The sequence below is a fragment of the Sus scrofa genome, chromosome 2 (assembly GCF_054392235.1).
Source record: "Sus scrofa isolate SSC_HxYL_T2T_F1_AM1 chromosome 2, Sscrofa_HxYL_maternal_Yorkshire_Landrace_v2.0, whole genome shotgun sequence".
Classification (NCBI taxonomy): domain Eukaryota; kingdom Metazoa; phylum Chordata; class Mammalia; order Artiodactyla; family Suidae; genus Sus; species Sus scrofa.
In genome coordinates, this window is record NC_139384.1 from 152,294,038 (window position 1) to 152,307,398 (window position 13,361).

A 13,361-nucleotide genomic window follows, 5' to 3' on the forward strand; every position below is an offset into this window, starting at 1 on the left:
TTTTGAAGTTACTTGATTTACAATGTTGTGCCAATAGCTACCATTTTTAAGCGGCCTCTTGGGTGTCAGGAGCTTCGTGTTTGTAATTCCATGCCTCTACAACTTTGCATTTTACTAAGCGATGAGCCTTAGAGAGGCTTAATAGCTTTCCCAAATGGCAGGCTTGATGAGCATCCCTGTTCAGGCTTGCTTTCTGCATTGCACCACCACGTCGCTAAGGGACAGGGGTCTCAGAGCCTCGTGTTCCTTGTCATCTGAGGGACCTCCAGTCTCTCCAAAACACCTCCCCCAATGTCAGGCTCTTTGAAACTCGTAACACTAGAGAGCAAGTGGTATAAGCATCGTTTTACAAAAAAATGAGGAGCACTGAGAGAATTTAAATGCCTTTCCCAAGGTCACAAATTCCTGATGGGGTCAAGTTTTATCACAAACTCAAGCTCACACGTTGGGGGCTTATTTGGTTTTCTTTCTTTTTCTCTCATTGAATTTTTTTTTTTTTTTTTTTTTTTTTTTGTCTTTTGCTGCTGTTGTTGTTGTTGCTATTTCTTGGGCTGCTCCCGCGGCATATGGAGGTTCCCAGGCTAGGGGTCTAATCAGAGCTGTAGCCACCGGCCTACGCCAGAGCCACAGCAACGCGGGATCCGAGCCGCGTCTGCGACCTACACCACAGCTCACGGCAACACCGGATCGTTAACCCGATGAGCAAGGGCAGGGACCGAACCCGCAACCTCAGGGTTCCTAGTCGGATTCGTTAACCACTGAGCCACGACAGGAACTCCTCATTGAATTTTTTTATTTTTTTTTCAGATGTATTGATATATAATTGACAAAATGGTAGTATATTTAAAGTGTACGAGATGAAAATTTGCTCTGTGTAGACACTGGGAAAGGATTCCTACATTTGCATTAGCATAAACATCATCTCTTATATTTCCCTTTTTGAAAAAAAAATGAGGACACTTTCTTAGCAGATATCAGCGATACAATAGCCATCAACGATAATCACCACGTTATACATTGTATTCTAAGACCATATTCATTTTATAGCTGCAAGTGCGTACCTTTCACCAACCTCTCCCCCTTCCCCTACTCTCCTGCCCCTGGCAACCACCATTCTATTCTCTGTTTCTATGAACCTTTTTTTTACCCCTTAAAGATTTCACACATAAATGATACCATGTAGTATTTGTCTTTCTCTGCCTGGCTTATTTCACTTAGCACAATGTCCGCCATGGTCATCCATGTTGTCGCAAACAGCAGGACTTCTTTTTTCAGGCTGAGTAATATTCCGTTAAATACATACCGCATTTATCCATTCATCCTCTGACGGACATGTAGGTTGCTTCCATACCTTAGATATTGGGATCGATGCTGCAGTGAACACAGGCATACAGATATCTTTTGGAGGCAATGATTTCGTGTCCTGGGGATCAAACCAATGCTTTCAAACAGAACCAAAGACGTGGAAGGTGGACCTGTTCACTATCCCGTGACTCCCCACAGGATTGTGAAAAAACGGGTTCATGGTAGCAGTGGGCTGTGTCACTATATCATAATCACTGAGAACAAAAACAGAAGTAGACAGAATGGTATAGACATACTGAATTCAAGATAGAACACCCACATGAAAAGCTTGGCTTCTGCTCCCAGATCCCTCCCACACGAGATGGGCTTCTTCCAGCTTTAGCCGATTCAGTGACCAGAAAGGGCCACTGCATCAGGTACATGGCTTCTCCCATCCAAGGGAACTGGCCTGTCGGGGAGCTGTGGGCGGCCTTTACGTGATCACTGGGTCTCGCAAATCAAGCCAAACACTTTGCAGGACAGTCTCATTTTCTAAATGAAGACGTTTGGTAAACTTTTTCTTTTTCTCCTTTGAGATCTGTTTTCTAAATTTGGCTTCCAGAGTCACTCTCAGGTTCTGTGTGGTTCATTTCTTTTCCTCCAAGGATTTTCAAACAAGTGACTAAATAGAAAACAGATATGGAGAATCTGAGGATATTTGCACGGGGAAGGAACCGGCATCCATGTAGCCCGATGGCCTCCGTCCCCGGAGGAAGAGGCAGAGACCACGGGGACGGCTGCATTTGCTCACGGACACTCAGCCGATTAGTGGCAGAAATAACACGACAATCCTGACTACTTGCCTCGTGTTCTTTTGTCTATGATTCAAAATCCTGGCTCCACCCTGACTGCAATGTGAGCTTGGGCAAGTCTTTTCACCGATCTAACCCTAGTGTCCTCCTCAAATAAAATTGGGATTATAATATATCAACCTCTAGGGAGTTTGTGAGGATTCAGTGACATAATTTCTTCAAAAAGCTTCGCAGGACCTGGCACGGAGTAGCTGGCAAAGAGTATGGACCATGGGCTCAGGCTGCCTACCTCTGAGTCCCAGCTCCACCGCTCACCTAACTGACGGTTCGGACTCGTGACGTAACCTCTCTGGATCTCAGCTGTCCAAGGGGTAACGTGACCACGCTTCCTGCCTCATCTAAATACAGTATTGCAAATTTGAAAGTTGCTAAGAAAGTAAATCTTTATAGTTCTCGTCCCAAGGAAAAAAAAATTGTTGTAACTTTGTATGGTGACAGGTGGTAACTAGACTTATTGGGGTGATCACTTGGCAATGTGCACAAAAGTCGAATTATGGTGGTAATATACACCCGAAACTCATATAATGTCACGTCAATTATACGTCAATTAAAAAATCATGAGCATTAAATCAAAGAATGTATATAGTACGCTTAGAATAATACTTAGCATATGTTAACTATTACTAGTCTGATTAGAAGAGCTGTTTTCTTACTTTAAGTAGCCATACCTTACCCCAAACTCAACAGTTTTAAAAACACCCATTTTCATATGCTTCAAACACATGCTAAAATTCTTAAGCATAGAGCCTGATGGTATACTTTATTTTTTTTTTTTTTAAGTCACATCATTGGTAGTCCCAGCTCCCTATCAAGAGAGGACATGATTCAATAATTTATAGCCCAGGGCTGCATCAGGAGTCCAATTCACAGAAGAGGGCAGCGGCCCCTCTGTCTGACTTGTTCCATCTGGGATAATAATACTTATTTCTTTGTAAAGTGGCTTGAGACCTTTGGATAAAAAGCGCCATGTGAGCACAAATTATTATCTCTTTTCCAGATATCACTTTTAGATTCAAATCCAGAAGCTGCCTAAACTGGGCCACAGCCGAAGCTCAATCTGGGCACATATGTATCTGTCCTGTGTGTTACCGTGATCAGATCATACATCCGGGCTTCACACCAGCTTTCATTTTTTTTTTTACACATCAAGGCGTGTAACTTGGATTGGGGAAAAAAAAAAAATGAGATGTCTTTCAAGCTGAATGTTTTTTCTGTTTAACATTCAAAGATTTTCCTCTCTCTGTTTTCCTGATTTGTGTATTCAGAATCCTCTCCTGAGGTCAACAGGAACTCTGGGGTTGATTCAATTCTGGGGGCGTGAAGCAGGACGAGGAGAAGAAATTATTTCCTTACTCCCAAATCCTCAGGCTAGTGCACCTTCGAGTGTCCAATTCAACCTTGTTTCTACCTCATCATTTCCAGGTCTTGTGCCTTATTTTTCATTTGGTTCCTAGACACTTCCCATATCATCTGAGGTCAGAAGTCTTAAGGCGTCACTTTTCCTGCGTTTTCTCTAAAATTCATAAAGTCATTATTCATTCTACCAAAAAAGCATTTGTTGCAAGCCTACTATGCACACTACCCTAGATGCTAAAGAAATCATCGCCACGGTTGCTGCTTGAGTTAAAACCTAGGCAACAGTAGGGTCAGGAGCTATTATCTGTGGAGTTAGCTCCTGCCCCGGGCCTCCCCACCAGGCATTCTTGCCTTCTTTAATAGCTCCCTCCTCTTTGCCTCTCGGGCTCAAAGTCCCTCTGTCTCGGCTCTCCCAGTTCTGAGGGCAGAGAGAGAGCACGGTGTGCAAAGGCTAGGCCCTCAATATTTGCTGAATGTGACAAACTCAACGGCACTAAAGGAACTGAATGCATAGCTCCTTGTTTTAGGCCTTCGTTTCTAAGATATTTCATATTATTAATTCCAAAATGGATTTATTTCTTCCCCAAATAGTTTCATGCATTCTTTCTTCTCAAAAATCCATTCGATGACTATTAATTTTGCAATGGATCACTGAAATCTATTTTTACTGCCTACTCTGGACCAAGCTTCACACCAGATGCTGGGAATGTAGGTGCAAGTAAGACACCCTAGGTCCCTGCTGTTGAAGAGTTTACACTCTTCAAGGGAGACAGACACTGAAAAGGAAAGAAACGTTTCTGTAAGAGAAAGAAAAGAGGAAGGAAGAAAGAGAATATGTGAGTATGATTAGATTGAAAGTGACTAGGACAGAAAGCCACTTGCAAGGATGGTTCCTCTAAGGAGGTGACATCTGGGCTGAGATCCGAAGGCTGGAGAGGAGTCAGCCCTACAGACAGAACTCTGGCAGCTGAGCATTTGAGGCAGAGGGAAGAATACCATCGGAAGGGCCTCAGGCAAAAGCAAACTTGACATGATCAAGGTATGGAAAGAAGGCCAACGAGATTAGAGGTGGCTAGAAGAAGGCCAAAGAATGGCATAGATGAGGTTAGGGAAACAAGCAGGGATCAGACTGAGGCTGGGCCTTGCAAGCTATGGCAGGTTTGGATTTTACTGTAAGTACAATGAGAAATCATGAACAGCTTAGGTAGCAGCATGTCAGATACGTATGGATGCTGAGCCCGCAGCACGTGAAGGTTCCTGAGCCAGGGATCAAACTCAAGCCACAACATCAACCCAGTGACGATGCTAAGTCCCCAACCCCTAGGCCACCAGGAAACTCCAGTTTCTATTTAGAAGAGATCCTTCTGAGATGTGGAGCAGAGAGAGAGCCTGTTAGGAAAAGAGTGGAAGCAAAGAGAGCAGTTAGCAAGATGTTACAGCGATGTGGGTGAGAGGTGTCAGTGGCTTACATCACCTAGGTAGTGGCCGTGGAGATGAAGAAAAAGGGATGGAATTTGAGGTATAATTTGAAGGTGGAACCAACAAGACTTGCTGGAAGATTGGGTGAAGTGGGTCAGGAAAACAGAGTGATCCAGGGTGACATTTTTTGGTTTGAACATCTGGACAGATGATGGTGCCCCTGAGATGGGAAACAGCAGGTACCATAATGGGGCTGGTAGAAAAGAAAATTCCATTTTTGACGTATTAATACTACTCAAATACCTTTAGACATTCAAAAAGGAAATTCAAATACCAGTTGGATGTCTAAGTCTTGACTTCAAATGAGAGACCAGAGTTAGAGATTTACATTTGGGGACCACATCTAGATGGTATTTAAAGCTATGACGTGAGACAAGACGATGAAAAGAGAAAGTTAATGGGGAAGAGGATGTAGAAGAGCCCCTCCCGATAAAACTTACGTAAGACACATATGCAATTTTGCATTTTCTAGTAGCCATGTTAAGAGAATAAAAAGAAACTGAGGAAATTAATTTCAATCATCCAATAGATCTAGAATATTATGTCGATGGGTACTCATAAAAATTATTAATGCGATATTTTACATAAGTTTTCACACCAAGTCTTAGAAACTTGGAGTGTATTTTACGCTTACTACGTATCTCATCTTACGCTAGGCACGTTTCAAGTACTCTGTAGCCACATAGGGATGGTGCAAGCCTAGAACTTAGCCCCAAGGCAGCCCAACACACTAGAGGTTGAACAGAGGAGGAGGAGTCAGGAAAGGAGACTGAGAGAATGGAAGCCAAAAAAAAAAAAAAGAAAAAAAATGTATTTCCAAAAGAGTCTGGTTAACAGTGTCCAATGATTATAAGAGCCTGGGTAAGATGAGAAAGGGCAGCAGAATTCAGCAACACGAAGGACACGGATGACCTTGACCGAAGCTGTTTCGGTGGAGCAATGGCTTCCTGGAAGGGGGCCAGAGTGGAGCCAATGAAAGAAGTGGTGACAGCCAGGATAAACAGTTTTTTTCCAAAAGGTCTGCTGTGCAGACAAGCAGAGAAATGAAGCACTGGTTGGAGGAGGATGTGGAGTGGAGGGAAGGTTTTTACCGACCCAGGAGATGCTAGAGCACGCTTGTAAGCTCACGGGGAATGTTCCAGTGAGAAGGAAGAAGCTGTTCTGGGGAGAAGGCGAGCATTGACGAGGGAAGCCCTTCAGAAGACAGGAGAGGGAGAGCATCACAGCCCAAGGAGAGGGGCTGCTCTTGGACAGAAAAAGAGATTCTTCGGTTAAAACAGGGAGGAAGACAGAAAATGGTTACCGTATCGGAGGAGAGAGACAGGTGAGTTTACAGATCTGGGTAGCAGGAATCTTCATTTGAATACAGGGCTGAAGCCCTAAGCCAAAAAAAAAAAAAGAAAAGAAAGAAAGAAATTGTATGTACGTCAAAGGGGAAAGACGAGGAACTGTATTCTTTTTATTTTCTTGATTAAGAGAAGACTATACTTTTGCAGTGGTTGGAAAATTGGTACCTCCAGGGTACCCCTTTCTCGGCATCCAGTTACCTAGGAAACCAATGAAATAATCACAAGGTTTGTTGATGTTCAGAGTCCCAGGGCAAAGGGTATGGATAATCTTGAGGTCATTTTGCTCAAGCTGGAAAAAAAAGTTTGATGAACTCTATCTGATACACACAACAGGGTGCACAGGTGTTTGTCACAGTCAGAATCTCTTTCCCTCGAATGCTCCTGGGAATAGTGATAACATCTCCTAATCCAATTTGTGGGACCATCCACCTGAGGCCTGTTTAATCTTACCCCTATTTGGAAATCTAAGAAGCCTCTTCCATGCTTTCAAGAATTTTGCAAGTCTTCTAAATGGGACATATATCAGGCAGGGACCCAACCAGAAAAGAATGTTTGGAGTTCCTGTGGTGGCTCAGTGGTGACAAACCTGACTGACAACTACGAGGTTGCAGGTTCAATTCCTGGCCTTGCTCAGTGGATTAAGGATCTGGCGTTGCTGTGAGCTGTGGTGTAGGTTGCAGTCGCGGCTCAGGTTCTGCATTGCTGTGGCTGTGGCGTAGGCTGGCAGCTGCAGCTCAGATTCAGCCCCAAGCCTGAAAACTTCCATGTACCTGCACGTGCAGCTCTAAAAAAAAAAAAAAAAAGTCCTACTCAAAACAGTTTACTGAAAATATTAAAGGGACTGTTTTCAAAGATGTGGGCAGTTCAGGAAGCAGTAGGTATGCAGAGGCACCTAGGGCCTAGTAAGAGTTTCCTAAAAGCTTCGCTCCCCTAGACAGGCAGGAACAAGGCGAAGAAAGTGTGATGGGAGCCCAGTGAATATTGGAGCCCTGTAGGAGGCGCTGTCGGGCAGCTACTGCAAGAACATGGCACCCAAATAAGGAGACAGAGGGGAGAAGAAATGCCCCACCTCTCTTCCTACTCTTCTTCCCACCCCTGTGCCAAGCTTTTGCACACTGGAAATTTCCAACCCACTGGAAGCCAGAGGGCAGGAGATGCCAGGTGATATAACCCACAGGGCCAGTGTTCCATGGTTCAGAGCAGGACAGGGAAGGATGGAGGGCGAGTCTAGGGATGGGAATGGGGGGGGGGGGAGAGATGATGTCCTTACATGAAATAATTAAAGAAACAACTAAATAGAAAAATGTGTCAACTATTAGGGATATCAGCTAAATAGGACTGTGTATGGAACCCTAACTGCATGATAGAGATGAAGGAAGGGGAGAGGGAAAGCTAAATAAAACCAGCTAATTTGGAGTTCCCACTGTGGCTCAGCAGGTTAAGAACCCAACTAGTATCCATGAGGATGCAGGTTTGATCCCTGGCCTCGCTCAGCGGGTTAAGGATCGGCATTGCTGCAAACTACAGCGTAGGTCGCAGATGTGTCTCGGATCTGGCATGGCTGTGGCTGTGGTGTGGGACAGAAGTGTGCAGCTCAGATTCGAACCCTAGCTTGGGAACTTCCACATGCTGCATGCAGGTGTGGCCCTAAAAAGAAAAAACAACAACAACCAAAAAAAAAAAAAAAAAATAACCTTTAAAACCAGCGAATTCACAATAAGATTATAGTAACTCTTCGCTTTCAATAATCGTTCCTACCAGATCAGAGGTTTGGCGGAGAAGAGGGGATTATTTTATTTTGTGTTTTGTTTTATCAAAGAAAAGTCTTTATTTCCCCTTAGTAGTACAAGGCAGAAAATCCTACAGGCAAAAATATCTGTTTGATTTTGGAGAAAAGGCATCCCGTGAAGATGTCTATATCCCCTTATCCCCGTCTCCCTCCACCTGCCCCACTGGAAAGTGGCCTAAAACTCGAGGAGACAGTGGCTTCCTGCAGCTTAAATTGAGACAAAAGCCTGATGGAGACATTTGAGGTCCCTAAGCTTCTGTCACCATATGGACACAATTGAATAGAAAGCGATACAGTCTGGTGGCTAAGAAGGTAGCTCTGAAGTCAAATTGCTCGAATTGAAATGTTCGCCCTGGGACTGACTAGCTCTATGACCTTGGGCAATTGACTGCTCTTATTCTCCAGGCCATCTGTAAAATGGGCCAATAACAGTACTTATTCCACAGGGTTATTTTATGAGGACAACATAAAACACTTCGCAGAAAGTATTGAGGATACTATCTGGCATAGAATGAGTGTGTACGAGGCTTCTTATTAATACAGCTAATTTTCTGATTCCAAAGTATTCTGCAACCAAACCTGGTCTGGGTGTCCTCTCCACATCTTTAGGTTTCTCTCTGGAAACATCTCTCTCTCTCTCTCTCATGCTCACACACACACACACATGCAGAGTAGAGAGTGGCATCCTCATTTATACCAAAGGTTCAGGGATGCTTTTAAATCCATTCATTTATTGAGCACCTACTATGCTCTAGATTCTGGACTCTACTTCTCACAAGATAAAAGAAAAACACCCAGCACTTGCCCCCGAGGAGCTCATGATCCAATGAGAGATGCAGATGTTAATCAAATCGCTACAGATAAAAACTGAAAGATAGGGCAAATGACGGGCTCATTCGTGAATTACCATAGTACAGCTCAGTTTTTTCAGATTCTAGGGAAAAGTAGGTGAGCAAACTTCCAAACTTTGGTGGGCTCCAAGGGAGCCATCAGGTGGCGCTGTCCAGTCTGGGAGCGGCTACCCACGTGTGGCTGTTGATATTTTCATTGTAAGCAATGAAAAAGAGAGAAAAATTTCAGTTCTGTCCCTCATTTGTACTCACCACATTTCAAGTGCTCAAATACCATATGTGACTAGAGGCTATGAATTAAACAGTGAAAATATAGATGATTAATCTGTGGAAAATTAGGCAAAAGGCAGGGACAGACAGTTCACAAAGAGATAGATAAAGATAGTTTTTAAACCTATAAAAAGGTATCCAACTTCATTCATAACGAAAGCAAGCGACATTATTAACGCATTTTGAGATATCCTGTCTCACACATTAGACTCGCAAAACCGTCAAAAGCTTGACCATACACTGTTGGTAAGGCTATGAGAAGACAGATACCCTCATACGTTGCTGGAGGGAATATGCAAAACTGCGTAGACATGCGCCCTTCGGCACAGCAATCCCAGCTGCAGGAATTTATCCTGAAGTTACACCCCCAATAACATAAAAACCCAGCTGAACAAGATGCTACATTGGAATGTCAAGATTTTGGAAAGTGCCCGTCTAGTTTTTTGGACTACACCATCGTGTCCCCGTACCATGGAGTCCTAGGCAGCTCTAGAGAAGAATGAGGAAGGTCTCTGTCAACTGACACGAAATGATTTCCAGGAGATCTTAAATGGAAAAAAGCAAAGTGCAAAACAGTGTTATCAAAATAAGGCCCCTTTTGTGTAAGAAAAAGGGAAAACAAGAAAATATGCACTAGCATCCCAGAAAGAAACCTCTGAAGGACAAACCAGAAAACAACGAAAGGTCTTTGCTGCAAGGAATAGGGACTCAGGAGAGAATGGCCCTTCTCTGAGTGTAAATTTTTATATAGTTTTGACTTTTGAAAGCATATCAATGTCCTGCATACTCAAAAATAATAAGGGAGGAAAAACTAAAACCAAAATCCAGGTGGACAAAGGGACACTGTTTATTTCAAGGGAATACCATGACAGGAATAAAATTAAACAGGAATAAAATTAAAAGGAGGGCCAATCCAAGGACCGCATGGACGCAGGACATCCTGGGTCTGGGAGAGGGAGAGGGTAGAGACGGAAGCGGGCCAGCAAGTCCTGGTCCTGAACTCTCTGGAGACTGGGGTGGGCAAAGCAATTGTGATACTGTCTTAGATGTACTCTAGGGGGGAACAAATTGTTGGGAACCAGGTTCCTTGGTGTGGAAGGCAGGTATGGAAGGATGGACTGAGGGAAGGCAGGAGAGAATCTTGCGGAGCTAGACTGGAATTAGCGAAACGGGTGTGAACCCCTGATTTCTACCATTTGAGAATGTGTCTGTGTGGATACCCATTTGTGTAGGTGCCCCTGTATTGTGTGTGTGTGTGTGTGTGTGCACGCGTGGGCGCGCCTGTATTTCCCAGCTCTGGCTAGGCAAAAGAAAGAATAGTCAAAGAAGCAAATACAACCCAGTAGCAAGGAGCAGGTCTGGTGCCCAGATTGTGGTTTCTAACAATTTTCCCCACTAAAAGGGACCTGGGCTCCTTTGAGAAGTGGCTGATTCCAGGGGTAGGGCCATGTAGGAAGAGGTGGAGCATGAAACACCTTGTTATGCCAGAGAGAAAATGCTAGAAGCTGATGGAAGCACACGGCAAGGACATGGGGGGCCGTGGGAAGAGGCTCCCCCTGTCCAAATCTAGGACAATTTGAGCACCACACTAAGTAAAAACAATAGTCAATTATAGACCATTGAAAAAATAGCAATCCCTAATCACAGACTGATAGACAGAGAGACAGATCAATGAATGAGGGAGAAGGGAGGTCGTTTGCTCAGAGGAGAAGCCTGAGAACCCAGAGCCAACTTATCCATTAGACACAGTGTCTGAAGCCCAAGACACTTTTAAAGGCCCATGAAGAAAATTGTTTTAATTTTTAAAAATTGAAGTGTAGTGGATTTACAATGTTGTGTTAATTTCTGCTGTACAGAAAAGTGATTCAGTTATACATACACATATGTATTATTTTTTATATTTTTTCCATGATGGTTTATCATAGGACATTGGATACAGTTCTCTGTGCTATACAGTAGGACCTTGTTGTTGAAAATGTTTTCATTTTCTTTTTTTTTTTTTCCAAAAAGAGGGAGTTCCCTGGCGGTGCAGCGGGTTAAGGATCGGGCGTTGTCACGGCTGTGGCTCGGAGTTGATCCCTGGCCTGGGCATTTCTGCATGCCATGGGTGTGGGGAAAAAAAAAAGAGAAAAGTAATAACAGTAAATACATCTTGGATCATATTAATCTCCGTACCAACACCATCATAAAATATAATTTAAAAAATGTTTACGGAATAGGGGGCCCAAAAGGCACGAGAGCATAGGGGTCACGAAAGTTGTCATGCCACCTATGAGGGACAAGTGGCAAATGCAGTCAGGGTGCTAGCTGGAAAATCATCATTTTGCAACATTTTCATAAAGATGGGATCAAGCCAGAGTCATTGATAGATGCTAAATCTAAGAGAACTTTTTGGTGAAGAATGGGATATTTGCATGGTCTTCAATTATCTCCCCCCTCCTCCACTTCTTATTAATTGGAAGGGAAAAAAATGAGAAGGTGATTGTACAGGGCAGAAAGCAAGTACTACCTTGACTGCATGATCAAAATTAACACTGCAGTATCTACGAGGGCAGATGGGCTTCACGTGGCTCCAGCTGTAATACCCGGAGACGGTCACAACATCATCCATGCAGTATTCCTCCTAAAAGCGTTTGATAATATAATCATGAGGAAACATCAGAGAAACAGCAAATGAAAAGGGTTCTATTTAAAAAAAAAAAAACAAAACATGGAGGCGTGGAGGAGGTACAGTCTTCAAAAAATGTCAGTGTCAAAAAAAAAAAAAAAGACAAAGGGGCAGGGGGCGTGTTCCAGATTTGAGGCAGCTGAAGATACACGGCACCTAAGCTGTGTCTCTGACCCTAAAACCGAACCTGTCCTGGAAGGAGAAAACCTATAAAGGACATTATTAGATCACCTTCAAAATTTGGAATATAGACAGTGAATTAGATGAAAGTATTCCACCAATGCAAATTGATGAATTTAATAGCTATAGAGCCAGGTCCTATTCTTCAGAAATATATGCTGAAGCAATTAAGATGTATGTACCTTACTTTAAATGGCTCAGAAAAAAAAAAAAGGGCCCATTATGTGTGGTATGTGGGTGGGTGGGAGAGAGAGAATAAATGACAAAGCCAAAGAGGTAAAATGATAATAATAGGTGACTCTGTAAAGGGTATATGAGTGTTCTTTGTACTGTTTTTATTTTTGCAACTTCTTATTGGGTTGAAATTAATTCCAAACAAGTTTTTAAAAACTTACAAAATAAAAAAGTATTCGAGTGTCACATATGGATGTAGAATTCATACTGTGTGCATAATATTGGCTGGGTTCACATTATAAATATCTTCTTATGGTATTATGTAATCTTTGAATCTATCATTTTAAATGTCTGCCTAACAGTCTATCAAATTGACGCTGGAGAGTTTACAGGGCCATTTCTCTATTGTTAAATATTTAGATTATATTCAGTTTTTCCTGATTTAAACCATGTTCACAATGGTTCAGCTTAAGAGCTGTAAAACTGTATCACCTATATTCAAATCTCAGCTCTGTTCTTTACCAGCCACGTAGCTTTGAGTAAACTACTTATTTATGCCTCAGTTTCCTCAAATCAGAATCAGTAGTTATAGAGATGTTGTGAACATTAAATGAGAAGTTCAGATCAAGAACTCGCAGTGGTACCTAGCGCTCGGTAAGCATTCAACAAATATTAGTTATTTGCATAATTTTTGTGCATTCAGTTTTTCCATTTTTGGGGACCTGAACTTTCGCAATATTAATAGTTGAACATAACGGCAATATTGATATTTGGGTATGAAAAGCGTGCATAATATAGATATGATAATGGAAATATTTCTGAACAATGAAACCAATGGTTTTATAGTCCTTGCTTTCTTTAATTAAAAATAAGTGTACAGGAATCCTTCCTGAAGCAAACACAGCACCTGCTATCCAAATGTATACCACTAGGTGGCAGCATAACCAATTAATTGGCAGTATTAATTTAGGTAAATTTCAAACTCGAATTTACAAAAATCCCCAAATAGAAAGAGGGTTCTCTGAAAAGAAGTGTGGTCACAGAAGACACATTAAGTCTATGGCTGCTGAATCAGATGAGGTACCTCTG